Source organism: Schistocerca cancellata, chromosome 3, assembly GCF_023864275.1.
Source record: "Schistocerca cancellata isolate TAMUIC-IGC-003103 chromosome 3, iqSchCanc2.1, whole genome shotgun sequence".
Taxonomy (NCBI): domain Eukaryota; kingdom Metazoa; phylum Arthropoda; class Insecta; order Orthoptera; family Acrididae; genus Schistocerca; species Schistocerca cancellata.
The window spans coordinates 276,438,638-276,450,229 of record NC_064628.1 but is presented as its reverse complement, the minus strand read 5'-3'; the positions used below and the strand labels follow the sequence as shown (position 1 = coordinate 276,450,229).

The window sequence follows — 11,592 nt, the reverse complement described above, 5'->3', positions numbered from 1 at the left end:
CATACGTAGCCACGATTAATTCTTTGAGCTGGCTGGGCTGGCGCCCATTGAGAACTGTTGTCGAGGTCAAGAGCAGCGGCAGAACGGAGGAGCGCCGAGACGCCACCGCCGCCGCCGCCGCGTCTGTGCGCAGCGCTCCGGTCGGCGCTCCGGCCCGCGCAGGCGCCCTCCGCCCCCGCCGCCGCCTCCGCCGCCGCTGGCTGAGCCTCCACACGGCGACGCTCGCCAGTTGCCGCCCCGACCCGACGCCGGACGCCGGTCGCCGGCCGGGCATGCGCCGCTGCCGCCGCAACCCCGCAGCGTCGCGCCGCCCGACAGGTAACCGGGACGCGCGACCGCGCTGTGGCCATCAGCTGCCCGCGCCACTTGCTAGCAGCCACAACAAACCGACAGCGGGAAACGTGGCGTTTGCGGAACCAGTTTTCCGTACAGCATACGAAAAAAGTCCTAATTACAGCAAGCATCGTCGTTACTCATTACCAAGAAATTAGCGGCATCGTTCGATCATGAAAAAACTTTTTTCACAAATTCCCGAGTGAAGTTATCTCCGTAAAACAACTCAAGGGTGCAGTAATAACATCAGTGACATTGTTGCAATTTCTATATTTTTCGCTTTGGTTGCAGTCAAGAAAACATTATCCATACGTTAGACTCAAAATATTACAATTAGAACAGACCTCCGATCATTGTCAACGTCACGCTTCCATCTCTGAAAGATAAGGAAAGCAGGCATGATTCTCGGAATGTTAGTTTTTACGTTTCATTTTGTATGGTTTATGGGTCGAAGACGTTTTATTAAAATTGGACTTATATAAACCCGAGATCTCCCTGAATCAATCATTTGCTATGGACATTGAAGTTAGACCTCAATACTAACAACGTTACTACCACAGCCACAATTTTTTTTTTTTTGCAAAATTGCAAAAAATTTTATCCATTAGTTTTCTGTGATTAGACTGCAAATGTCTGTATTGGCACTTGGGTCAGGGTATTTGGCGTTAACGACATATGTTCTGGAGACATACTTTATATGAAGATATTTTGGCTACTCCGAAGATAACAACAATAATTTGGTACAGTTCTCGAAAAATGTTCCCCCCCTAATACAAGGGATTCGTACAAGAGTAAACTAGAGCGTTGAACACAGGACATAGCCTAGAACTCTCTCTAATAGCTATGCAGATAGTACGTCTTATTACAGCCACACAATGATTCCTTCCGTTCCTTTCACGAAAGGAGCGTGACAAGAAACATTACTTTTACACTCATATTCGAGCTGTTATTACTTTCATAGTTGGAGACGCCGCCCTGAAATCGAGCACACAGATTTATCTCAATTTACATTTAGTGTCCAGCGGTTCAGGTATTGCTGCATTTGCGTTACAGCCTAACGGCCTGTGGTATACTACAGAATAAATTATGCGTTTTGGAGCAAACGCATGATGTCCTAACAACTTCCGGGAACGCAACTGGCTAAGCTCTTTGGTAAATGACGATATTCTGACAGGTGTAGACACAAATAAAGACTGTGCACCTGTCGAAATATCGGCGATTGTCGTATACATCACTCGGCTACTCGGGAAGAAACTGAACTTTCAAACCGTATGCTATTTAACCTATTTGGAGGTTAATTTCCACATTGTCACAGTATAACAGTAACAGGTAGTAGTACAGTGTTTGCGAATAAAAATACATTACAACTGCGAAGTTAAGATATCACTGTGAAGCGGCAAACTTGACGAGTTATTGTGCGTACGTCGTTCATGTGCTATTAATATACGGCTCTTAATCGCAACAGGTGGCTGCACTTACTTACAACTTAGTAAGAGTTATTAAGATTGCGTTCCAATACACAAGGCCTTTCACCTGTGGCTGAATACCAACTGTTAAGTATTTGCTAGATTTTAGAAGAAATTACTATTGGGATGACTTCCTTAATATTAAATACCTATTTGTCCGCTACAAATCATTCAGATCAGTATTTAAGTCAACATCACAAGGCACAACCTCTGGAACACGTCATTCTCTATTCATATCTATTTCATATACTTTACGCTACTGTACTGATATATTTGTACTATTCTTTTGTAAACGATAAATGACTCAATACGTTGTGTGCTTATTCATAAATAGAACGAAGCTGAATTTCAGAAAGTTATTTAGCAAGCTAAGCGTTAAGATTAACTTTTCGTAGGGAACTGTTTCTCTCCCTCACGGCTCATTGTAACCAGGTTAGCTCTTTCAGTCTGCACTCTACCTATTATGTTTCTGTATATATTCAAATAACTTTTGTGACTGACGCTTGATCAAATAAATAAATAAGAAAAATACCGTGCACGTGGAAAGATCGCGAGAGCTAAATGCTGGGTTAGTATCTCGCACGTTATTCCCAATGATAACAGGAAAAAATAAAGTTTTCGGTAACCTACGCGCTTCTTAAATCATTTTGATGAAAATCACTTCGTAACTTTTACTATAAATCTGTCAGCCTCTTCTCATGTAATTTTTTTAATGTACTACAATATACTTTACCAAGGTGCATAATTTCATCATACACTCGTGTTTGCGGTTCAACTGTTAATAGAACGCGTAATTAAAAAGTAAGTGTTGTGTTGCCCTTTATCCTCAGAACACTAATCTCACACTGTGTGACGGCATGTTGATAAATAATTCCATTATTTTTTAATCCAAATTGAACGAAACAAGATTTGATGCTGTTGTTAACAATGGTGTGCTTTTCGTTAGTTAATTCTTACTTGCCATCAAATATTCCAGACTTTAAGATATATAAATGTCTCTCCGAAATATCAAATTCAGTAGTCGTGTAAGTATTTTGAACCAAGTAAAATAAGAGTGTTGAGATGATAAAATTCTTTCTTCATTTCCAGTACTTTATATGCAAGAATCTGCTTCTTAAACGGTAGTACGGTATAGTAGTGTGATATCTACATGGAGTTAAATTTCTCTATGTGTGTGAAAGTCTCGTGGAATACAACAGGAAGCAACGTTTCGACCACTGCTTTCATTAGGTAACAAATTGTGATCCACCTCATTTGACATTCACTGCTGTGTAGACGCATCCCTTAAACTCTTCTATGATGTACAAATTTCAGGTACATGTTACCCATGTTGCTCCTGCGTATCATCTAACGTTATCTACCCACCTAACGTTGTCTAATGAGACCGTTTCAGCCTTTTCTTATCTCTTAGAATCCGTAACGATAACTTACTAACTCCTACTATCTATTCGTAGAGCTGTATGTGCCTCGAACAAAACTAACGTATTTCCTTTACACTTGTAACTACATAGTCCACCTGATTCATTAGCTTGCTGTTCCTATCAATACATATAACTGTCAATATGAATCTCTTCGTTGCTCGCTAAGTAGTTTCCTGTTTTTTTTTGTTTTTTTTTAAATGACAACGTATCACCGCTACGAGTAAAAAGAGATACAACATCCACGGGAAACGTTCCGATTAGTATACGTTAGAGACCTGGATATCTGAATCCCACTCACGTTACCTAATGCGCTCAAACATCTTTTTATAACGCAGTTTATTTCTTGCCGTCTTCAAGCGTCATAAATTAAAATAGAAACATAATAGCTTCTTCTGTCATTTGGTTGTCACTTTGTACTATTTTCTCCTCGATATGCTGACTTACAATATTTTACTTTTCACGTTTACTTTCTAATTTTCTTTATTATTGTGATAAAACGGCATCTTTCTTATTTTTCATTCTTTTGAAATAATATTTTAGCAGTTAGTTTCAAAATTTGCTCATTGTCAGAATTGAATGTAAGTCCAGATATAAAAGATTCTGCAACAGCATTGAATGCAGCGTTTTCTGAAAAGCGTTGTGATTACCTTTGATGCGGATACATGTTCCTCGTAAGTTGTAAAAAATATGCTAGGAACAGGTCATGCATAGTGTGGTCGTCAGTGTACACTACCCGGGATATATTGCGCACGAACCGTGCCCCACCATTTTAGTTATTGTTAGAATAGAGCTACGAAAAATTCTGTGTGTAAACTGCAAGACACATTGGTGTTGGAGGATTGGAAACGTATGTGTTTCATTTTTATTTGCTAGAGTATCAATAGAAAATTAGGGAGGAATTGCTACAGTTACGGTACAATGCTTAGGCACTTACTGGTCGTTTCCAGCATACATAAGCACTTATCCTGACGAGATGCTTATAACGTTTCTGAGAGGCAATCAAGCAAGCAGTTCCGGCCCGCTCCCCGCCAATCACTCGCAAGTAGGACAGCGACAGTGCTTGCTGCCACTCTGTCGGTTGACAGTTAGCAGACAGTTTTGTGACCTGTAAAGGGTCGCCAGCATCTTTCTATTGGTGACTGGAAGGCCAACAAGCAGGTGGCGTTTTCTGACGGTTACGGTCCACCCCCACTAATCTTAGACATCCACCCCTGTACTTGTTTTGTTGTGATCCATATGGAACGCCAGTGCTGTAACAGGTGTGTGTAAATAAGTCATTCGAATTCGTCGCTCCACTCAGATCTGCGTTTGGAAGCAAGTTCAAATTCGTAGTGTGCAAAATTTATCGATTACTTTTCGAGTGCGGCCAGCTTAGAACACACATCTTTGGAAATCCATATGTGAGGTAAGCAGGCAGTTTGTAATTCTTTTTTTTTTTTTTACTTTTTCTTCCCTGTTACCGAAATTCTACAAAGTCCAAATAGGTTTCTTATTTGGTCTGCGTATCCTATAGGTGGTACCTGCAGTACGCACTTCATCTCCGGAGTTGTAAACGTTTCTGTACTGTCACAGATTCGAGTGCGGTGCAGCATAACTCCAATACATCTCGTCGGGCGATGCAGAACATCATACCGCAATAAAAGAGCCGAAACAGTGGTCTTACGGTCACGAACACAGAAGAATTTTTATTGATCTAGTTGCGGAAGAACGCTCTCTTATAGGACACCGCTACTGTTTAACCATTCTATCGCTGTTTCCCTTTCAGTGATTGCATATAAAAACGAACCTCACGTCTGATGACTGTTCTCAGTGTCAATGTTAATGTTAACTAAATCTTGCGGTGAAACTGCAGTAAAGGCTAACGTTACACCTAGGGGACTAAGAAAGATTAAACTATTTGCTGTATTTTTATTGTTATTGAAGTTTACGGGGGTTTAGTTCTTTTTTACTGTACTCTAAAATTTCTTTGTCTGTTTCGTAGTAAATTTAGATATGCTGTGAGGGCTATCATGGTTTATAGTATGGCAGACACCTTGTCGCGAAGCTGCAGTTTCGTTAAGTTATTGACTACTACGGCAATAAACCTCAATAGGGGGACCAATAGCTTGCTTGCTGAATTCTTCCCTTTTACAACCGACTTTTATTGACAATAACGAGGATCTATTTCCAGCAGCTATCAAAGAGAAGGAGAGTAATATTTTTGCTCTACTCCACTAAATATGTGATGAACTTCTTAAAGCACTTAGTTCTGCAACCAGCAGAATGTTTCACCAGCTAGGTTGTTGTTGTATAGTACTTTTGTGATTCAAAGTTTCGCAGACAATAACTGACGGTGCGTTGTGGGTCTCAGAGACGTAAGCTATATTTTTTACGAACTTGGCGTTTTACTGTAAATATGTACAGCAATAGTTTAAAAATTCCGCTTGGTTTTAAGCGTTTGCCAAATGGCATTTTAGAACGTCAGTTATTATTTATGAAGGATATAACTCCTTACATAATTTTGCAATTACTTTGTACGCACATTAAAATGTATTTTAGTTCGATATGTACTCCAGTATTCAGCCGAAATCTCTACTTTAACCTCTTCGGATGAATGAGATGGGCTGTACTGAGCAACCTGCTCCTCCTAAAGAATCACGTCCTTAATATTTGTAAATCATTCGACACAGTGTAACTAAGTTTGCTTCAGCCGGTAGTACATAAAAAATGCATATCTTTCAACGGAATTTTAGCACTAGTTACGTCTTTATCGACTGTTGCAGTAAAACAGTTTCGTTTCTTGGAATCAGAATTAAGTGATTGTTAACGGCGATCTATTATTTAAAATTAATCGATTGTGTTAACATAAATGTTATCAATATTCGCAGTTAAGCAGTTCGAGAAAAAACAACATTAAATGTAATAAGTATGAGGCTTAAGCACGTGGCACAGATGAGCTTGGGGGAATTTCATCTCCAACGTTGAGCACACATTGTCTAACGAGATCTGCACACACCTTCGAGCTGTTACTGTGATGTGTAAAAGTTGCGAACACTGATAGCTGTCACAGTAATACACAGCTATTTCTATGGGTGATCGAATGGTGACATAATAAGCCCACAATTCTATTTAAAACCTACCCCACTTTCTCTAATATGGCAATAGATTAAAACATCAGGAATATTAAAAGTGAGTGATAGTGTCGCTCTTGAACATAACAGCCCTTTCCGAGTATCTTGTTTCAATTACTCGAACTCTTTACGCAAATACAGGTGCGTCAACGATACTTCAGTCACAGAGTTTGTCACTGCTTACTACGTACTTCTCATCATACGTGACCTATTGTGGATTTGTTCTCACGAGTACGACGAATATACGGCCCAGAATGTGGGACATCGGCTCCATTTGTTAAAGACATACGTAAGTATTGTGAAAGTTGTAGAGTTGATTTGTTGTTGGTAGACTTAAACTCGGTCACCTCTTAGAGTACCTTATGTAATTTGAGATGCGAAATTTCAGATTAGGTCACTGAAATCTTGGCGAGCAGGTAGACTAGGTACGACGACGTGTACAAGAAAAACGTTTGAGACCGTTAGGGACGACGTATTATCTATGACTGGGAAAAATGGTCTCGTTTAAGGGATCATCCCGGCATTTGCTATCACAGAATTAGCAAGCCGCGGAACGATGATTGGAGAGGGATTAGCACTTGGAACCTCCGTAAGATATGCACAGTGTTTTAACCACTGATCCCGCTTCGCTTCGTAATCGCACGTGAATCCTGATTCGTGACCAACAGGGTTACCTATATCAGTCTTCTTTTTAGAATGAAATTTCAGCGAACAAGGACATTTCAAAAGTAAATTGTTGAGAAGTACTCGATAACGAAAACCCAAACATATTTTCCTTACAAAACTCAGTGATGGTAGATATACTTGTAGTAAACCACACTGCTCGCAAATTAACCAGTAGTTCAGTACAATGTTTATATTTTGTCTCCTCATTCCTTTTTCAATTAAGTTGCTCGAAGACGTTTTAAATTACGTACAGAAAAGCATATTATGCTGTGTCCAACGTGAGCTATATTGTTACGTAGTATATGTGAAGAAGAAACGTCGGTCAGACATTTCCGGCTGTTCAGCTGCAAGAACAATTCCATTCATCAGCAAGCTGGGAAAAGTGAACGGTCATCAGCTCACTGTCATTCACATCCAGTGAGACACACTTGAATCACTTCGTTTATAAATAACACATCTTTTCTTGATGCAAAATCACCATTTAATTTGCCATATGCGTTTCGCGTTTTATACGAAAAGCATTTTCAGTGAATTTTTTGTTAATGTTTGCCTGACCAGATAATGTCCGCCTTTTCTGTGTTGATGTCATCGGTTAAAAGAAGAATTTCTATCCTCGAAAATTCCACTGGTATCCGAGACTGAGGACAAAAGGCGTTACGTCAACAAACACGAGAATTTTATCAAAACCCTCTTGGTAGCATCTTATGTAAATTCCAGATCATCAGTGAATGTTTGAGACGATATAGTACACGCAGTACAAGGCCTAGAGAAACTATAGAACTGAAAATAAGATCGCGAATGTGTGTCGCAGTTTCTTTAGTGAAGTGAAAGTTTGTCTTTAACGTAATATTAGAAGAGGGGAAACCTGGAAAATGAAAAGACAAGACAAAATTAACTAAAAATACATTTTAAAATGCATTTCATATAAAACATCAGACGACTCTGGAAAATTAATTGGAAATATTGTCAGCAAAAAATGCAGCTGATTTAGAATTTGATATTTATATAATTAAATTCTTTTAATTTTTTTTTTCAAACATACAAATGTTTCGTTATGAATGAAAACACACACGACCATCGTGTAATATTCAACACTATTTATTAACTATTTCACAAACCGGTTTTTAACACATTTCTACGATATGACTGCTGGAAGTGAATGCTACAGTTAACTACGTAACAGTTCAGGTCTGCGCCTAGCTTATTTTCATCACCGGTTGGAAAACGTTTTACTAGTTTTCACTTTGAGCAGGCTTCCTCTTACAGATTTACATGTATACATGTTGCTAAATTAGTCTCTCGCCGTGTCATTCTGTTTGTCTGTGAAAACTGATCTCTGGATCTGCTGTAACGATTTTGATATGGCCTTCGCTATTGTATAGATAATTTATTATGTCTACGCCAGACAAGTAGTCGTGCCGTAATTACTTAATACTTAGTGCCTTGCGAAGCCGGGGCAGGTTGTTAGTCAGTACAACGTGTAGATGTGAAGTTTTAAGAGACAGTCTCCTCAAAGTAAAAAGTAGAAGAACCTTTTTAACTAGTGGTGAAGATAAATTAGAAGTGCAATAGAAAATGTATAGATGTTGTCCGTGTGCAGAAGTGGGCCGCAATTTGCAATGATAGCTTGTGGTTGAAAGTCTATGCTAACCAGTCACAATGGAATCACTTTTAAATCAAGATGTTATCATACAAATACTATCTGGCAGGAAACACTAAAGGAAAAAGCAGAAAGCAGGACGAAACAGTATGCCTAGTGCGTGTAAATTTTTTTTGTTTGAGATTGTTGCGGGAAACGCCCACATCAACATGCTTGTTAAATCAGAACACTGGACGCATATTCAGCGAGGAAAGATCTTGTTAACGTTCATTCTCTTGTCACGATGTCACGAGAAAGGCTGCCGTGTGACTGTTGCCGCAGAGCCCCTCACCGAGCCCCTAGTCCAGTGGTTCCGAACGTGAGAGAGATACTCTCAGAGTGGTAGAAACAAAAGGGTTCAGTGACGTTTGAGTCGCGGAACTAAACTTATTTTTAAAAGATATTTGTTATTATCATTATTTCATAATACTGTAATACTGCTTACATAAGTTCAGAATAATTACATTCTTTTCGAAATTAACACGTGACACAACGTAGTGGCGGCGACAGCTAGTGAATTAAGTGTTTGAATACCATCTGCCCCATATATTCCAACCACTTCACATGTACTTTGAACTTTGTACCATTCATCTGTGGCAGTAAAACCGAAACATGTATGACACACGTGCTTAAATATCTGAGTTAACGTTAGTTGCCGCAATGGAGTAAAACTGGCTTCCTTATTCAGTTCTATAAATGAACTAACTGACAGCGCAAAATATCAGTAAATATGTAATGACTACCACCCTACTCTAGGGCCTACACAGTATTGTTATTATTATTGTTAGTAGTAGTAGTATTAGTAGTGACAGTGCCTAGACACACAGCATTAGCTGCCTCAAGTCTTCCAATTGCAGCCAGTTCAGTACTAAGGAGTCCAGTAAAAAGATAGGATACACAGTTTAATTTCATTGATTTTAAATGGGGAGTGCAGGGTGTGGGTGAAGAAAGAGTCGCTACAGCGAGGAGAGGTGAGGACGTACCATGTTCTGTCGCACGTGTAGCTGGCTGCTGTGGCCGAGTGGTTCTAGGCGCTTCACTCCAGAAACGCGCTGCTGCTACGGTCACAGGTTTCCATCCTGCTTCGGGCATTGATGTTTGTGATGTCCTAAGGTTAGTTACGTTTAAGTAGTTCTAAGTCTAGGGGACTGATGACCTCAGATGATAAGTCCCATAGTACTTAGAGCCATTTGAACCATTTGTGACACTTGTCTCCTCTCAGTGTAGTGTTGCCATGCACTAAGATTTGCTTCCAGTTCAATAAAAATGTGTTTTTAGAAGTAAGCAGCACCAATCATCTCATTATTAGCTTATGGTTTAATAAAATAGGCACAAAAATTAAATATCATCTACCTTTCGATATTTTAGAAGTAAGTGTGTACGAAAGAAATTTCTTTCCATCTAAAGGGATGTTGGGCGCTAATGATGATCGTGGGAGAAAGGCGTGCGGGGTGGAAGGGAGAGGGGGTGGCACCAGCTAATACAGGATTGCAGTCAGGGGCAGTGGTTTCAGAAAGGTTGGGAACAACTGCTCTAGTCTGTGAGTAGGTAATGTCCGTAGAGGAGGTCGTCGCATACGTAATGAATGACAGGTTCGACTGCTCACGGCGAACGGGCGGGTGCCCGCGCTCGGCCAATTGCTGACAATCAGTGAGGTCAGGGGAGCAAGAGGGCGCTGATCTCAGCCGCTGCGCAACTCCCGCTGAGGTGGCTGCCTAGTCAGCAGACCCCCCCCCCCCCTCCATAACACCTGTCGTGCTAGGAAGCCGCGTGAGCAGCGGGAGAGTACTGTTCCGCTGTCGCGCCGTCCGCTCTCGCCTACCTTCCGCAGCTGGACAAAAAGATACATCGGCAGACGTGACCACGTGGTGGGCGTTCTGGATGTAGTTCCAGTTTTTCTAGGCGGAAAAGGAGGTGGTTTGTGCTGCAATTTAAAGGTGAAATAAGCACATCCGACCCAATAAAAGTCATCCAAGTACACATCGCCCTAATACCGTGAACTCCTCTAGCTTTGATAGTGGCCTGCCGGCCGGTGTGGCCGTGCGGTTCTAGGCGCTACAGTCTGGAACCGAGCGACCGCTACGGTCGCAAGTTCGAATCCTGCCTCGGTCATGGATGTGTGTGCTGTCCTTAGGTTAGTTAGGTGTAACTAGTTCTAAGTTATAGGCGACTGATTACCTCAGAAGTTAAGTCGCATAGTGCTCAGAGTCATTTGATAATGGCCTCAATTCGGTGCGGAACAGAGTCCATAAGCTTCTTCACGTATTCCGTATCCACTAGAAGCGACTGGTTGACTACTAGACAGCGGGGATTTAGCTACCAAAAGGCGGGCATGTTGATTACTACGATTAATGTTATGTTCCAACTACTCACAGACGCTTCTGTGGGATAAACCGTCTGAGTATAGTGGTTTCTGGCTGTTGCAAGACAGAGACGTCTAGTGGTTCACTGAGAAACTTCTTCGAACGTTGCGCGTTACAGCAGTCAGTAACATCGTTCAGATCAACAGCAGTCAGCACAGAGGCTGTGCCACGTGATTGTAAAATGTTGTGGCGGTTGTTTCTTAAATTTGCTTCTAATGTGGAAATCACTGACAGAAAAAGTAAGTACATCTAAAGTTTTTGAGTTTGTATTACTGCTTTTTTTTTTTTTTAGGCTCAAATAGTGCCTGAGTGTTTAGATCAGCAACATATGTGGACCCGGTGAACACAGCTGGCGTCATTTGCAAGACGAGAGTTGGGATTGGGTTGATTTGGGGGAAGAGACCAAATTGCGCAGTTATCGGTCTTATCAGATTACAGAAGGATGGGGAAGGAAGTCGGCCGTGCCCTTTCAAGGGAACCATCCCAGCATTTGCCTGAAGCGATCTGGGTAAATCACAGAAAACCTAAATCAGGATGGCCGGACGCGGGACTGAACCGTCGTCCTTCCGGATGCGAGTCCAGTGTGCTAACCAC

At 41.0% G+C, this 11,592-nt stretch overlaps 1 protein-coding gene across 1 annotated transcript in view; it reads left to right on the top strand.

Annotated features, from left to right (window-relative positions):
- The first annotated feature begins 235 nt into the window (after window positions 1-235).
- Window positions 236-11,592, top strand: part of LOC126176260 (octopamine receptor Oamb-like) — a 237,154-nt gene continuing 225,797 nt past the window's right edge. Inside the window, exon 1 of the mRNA XM_049923407.1 lies at window positions 236-318. The gene's annotated coding sequence lies outside the window, so the exon portion shown is untranslated. The remainder of the gene's footprint in view (window positions 319-11,592) is intronic.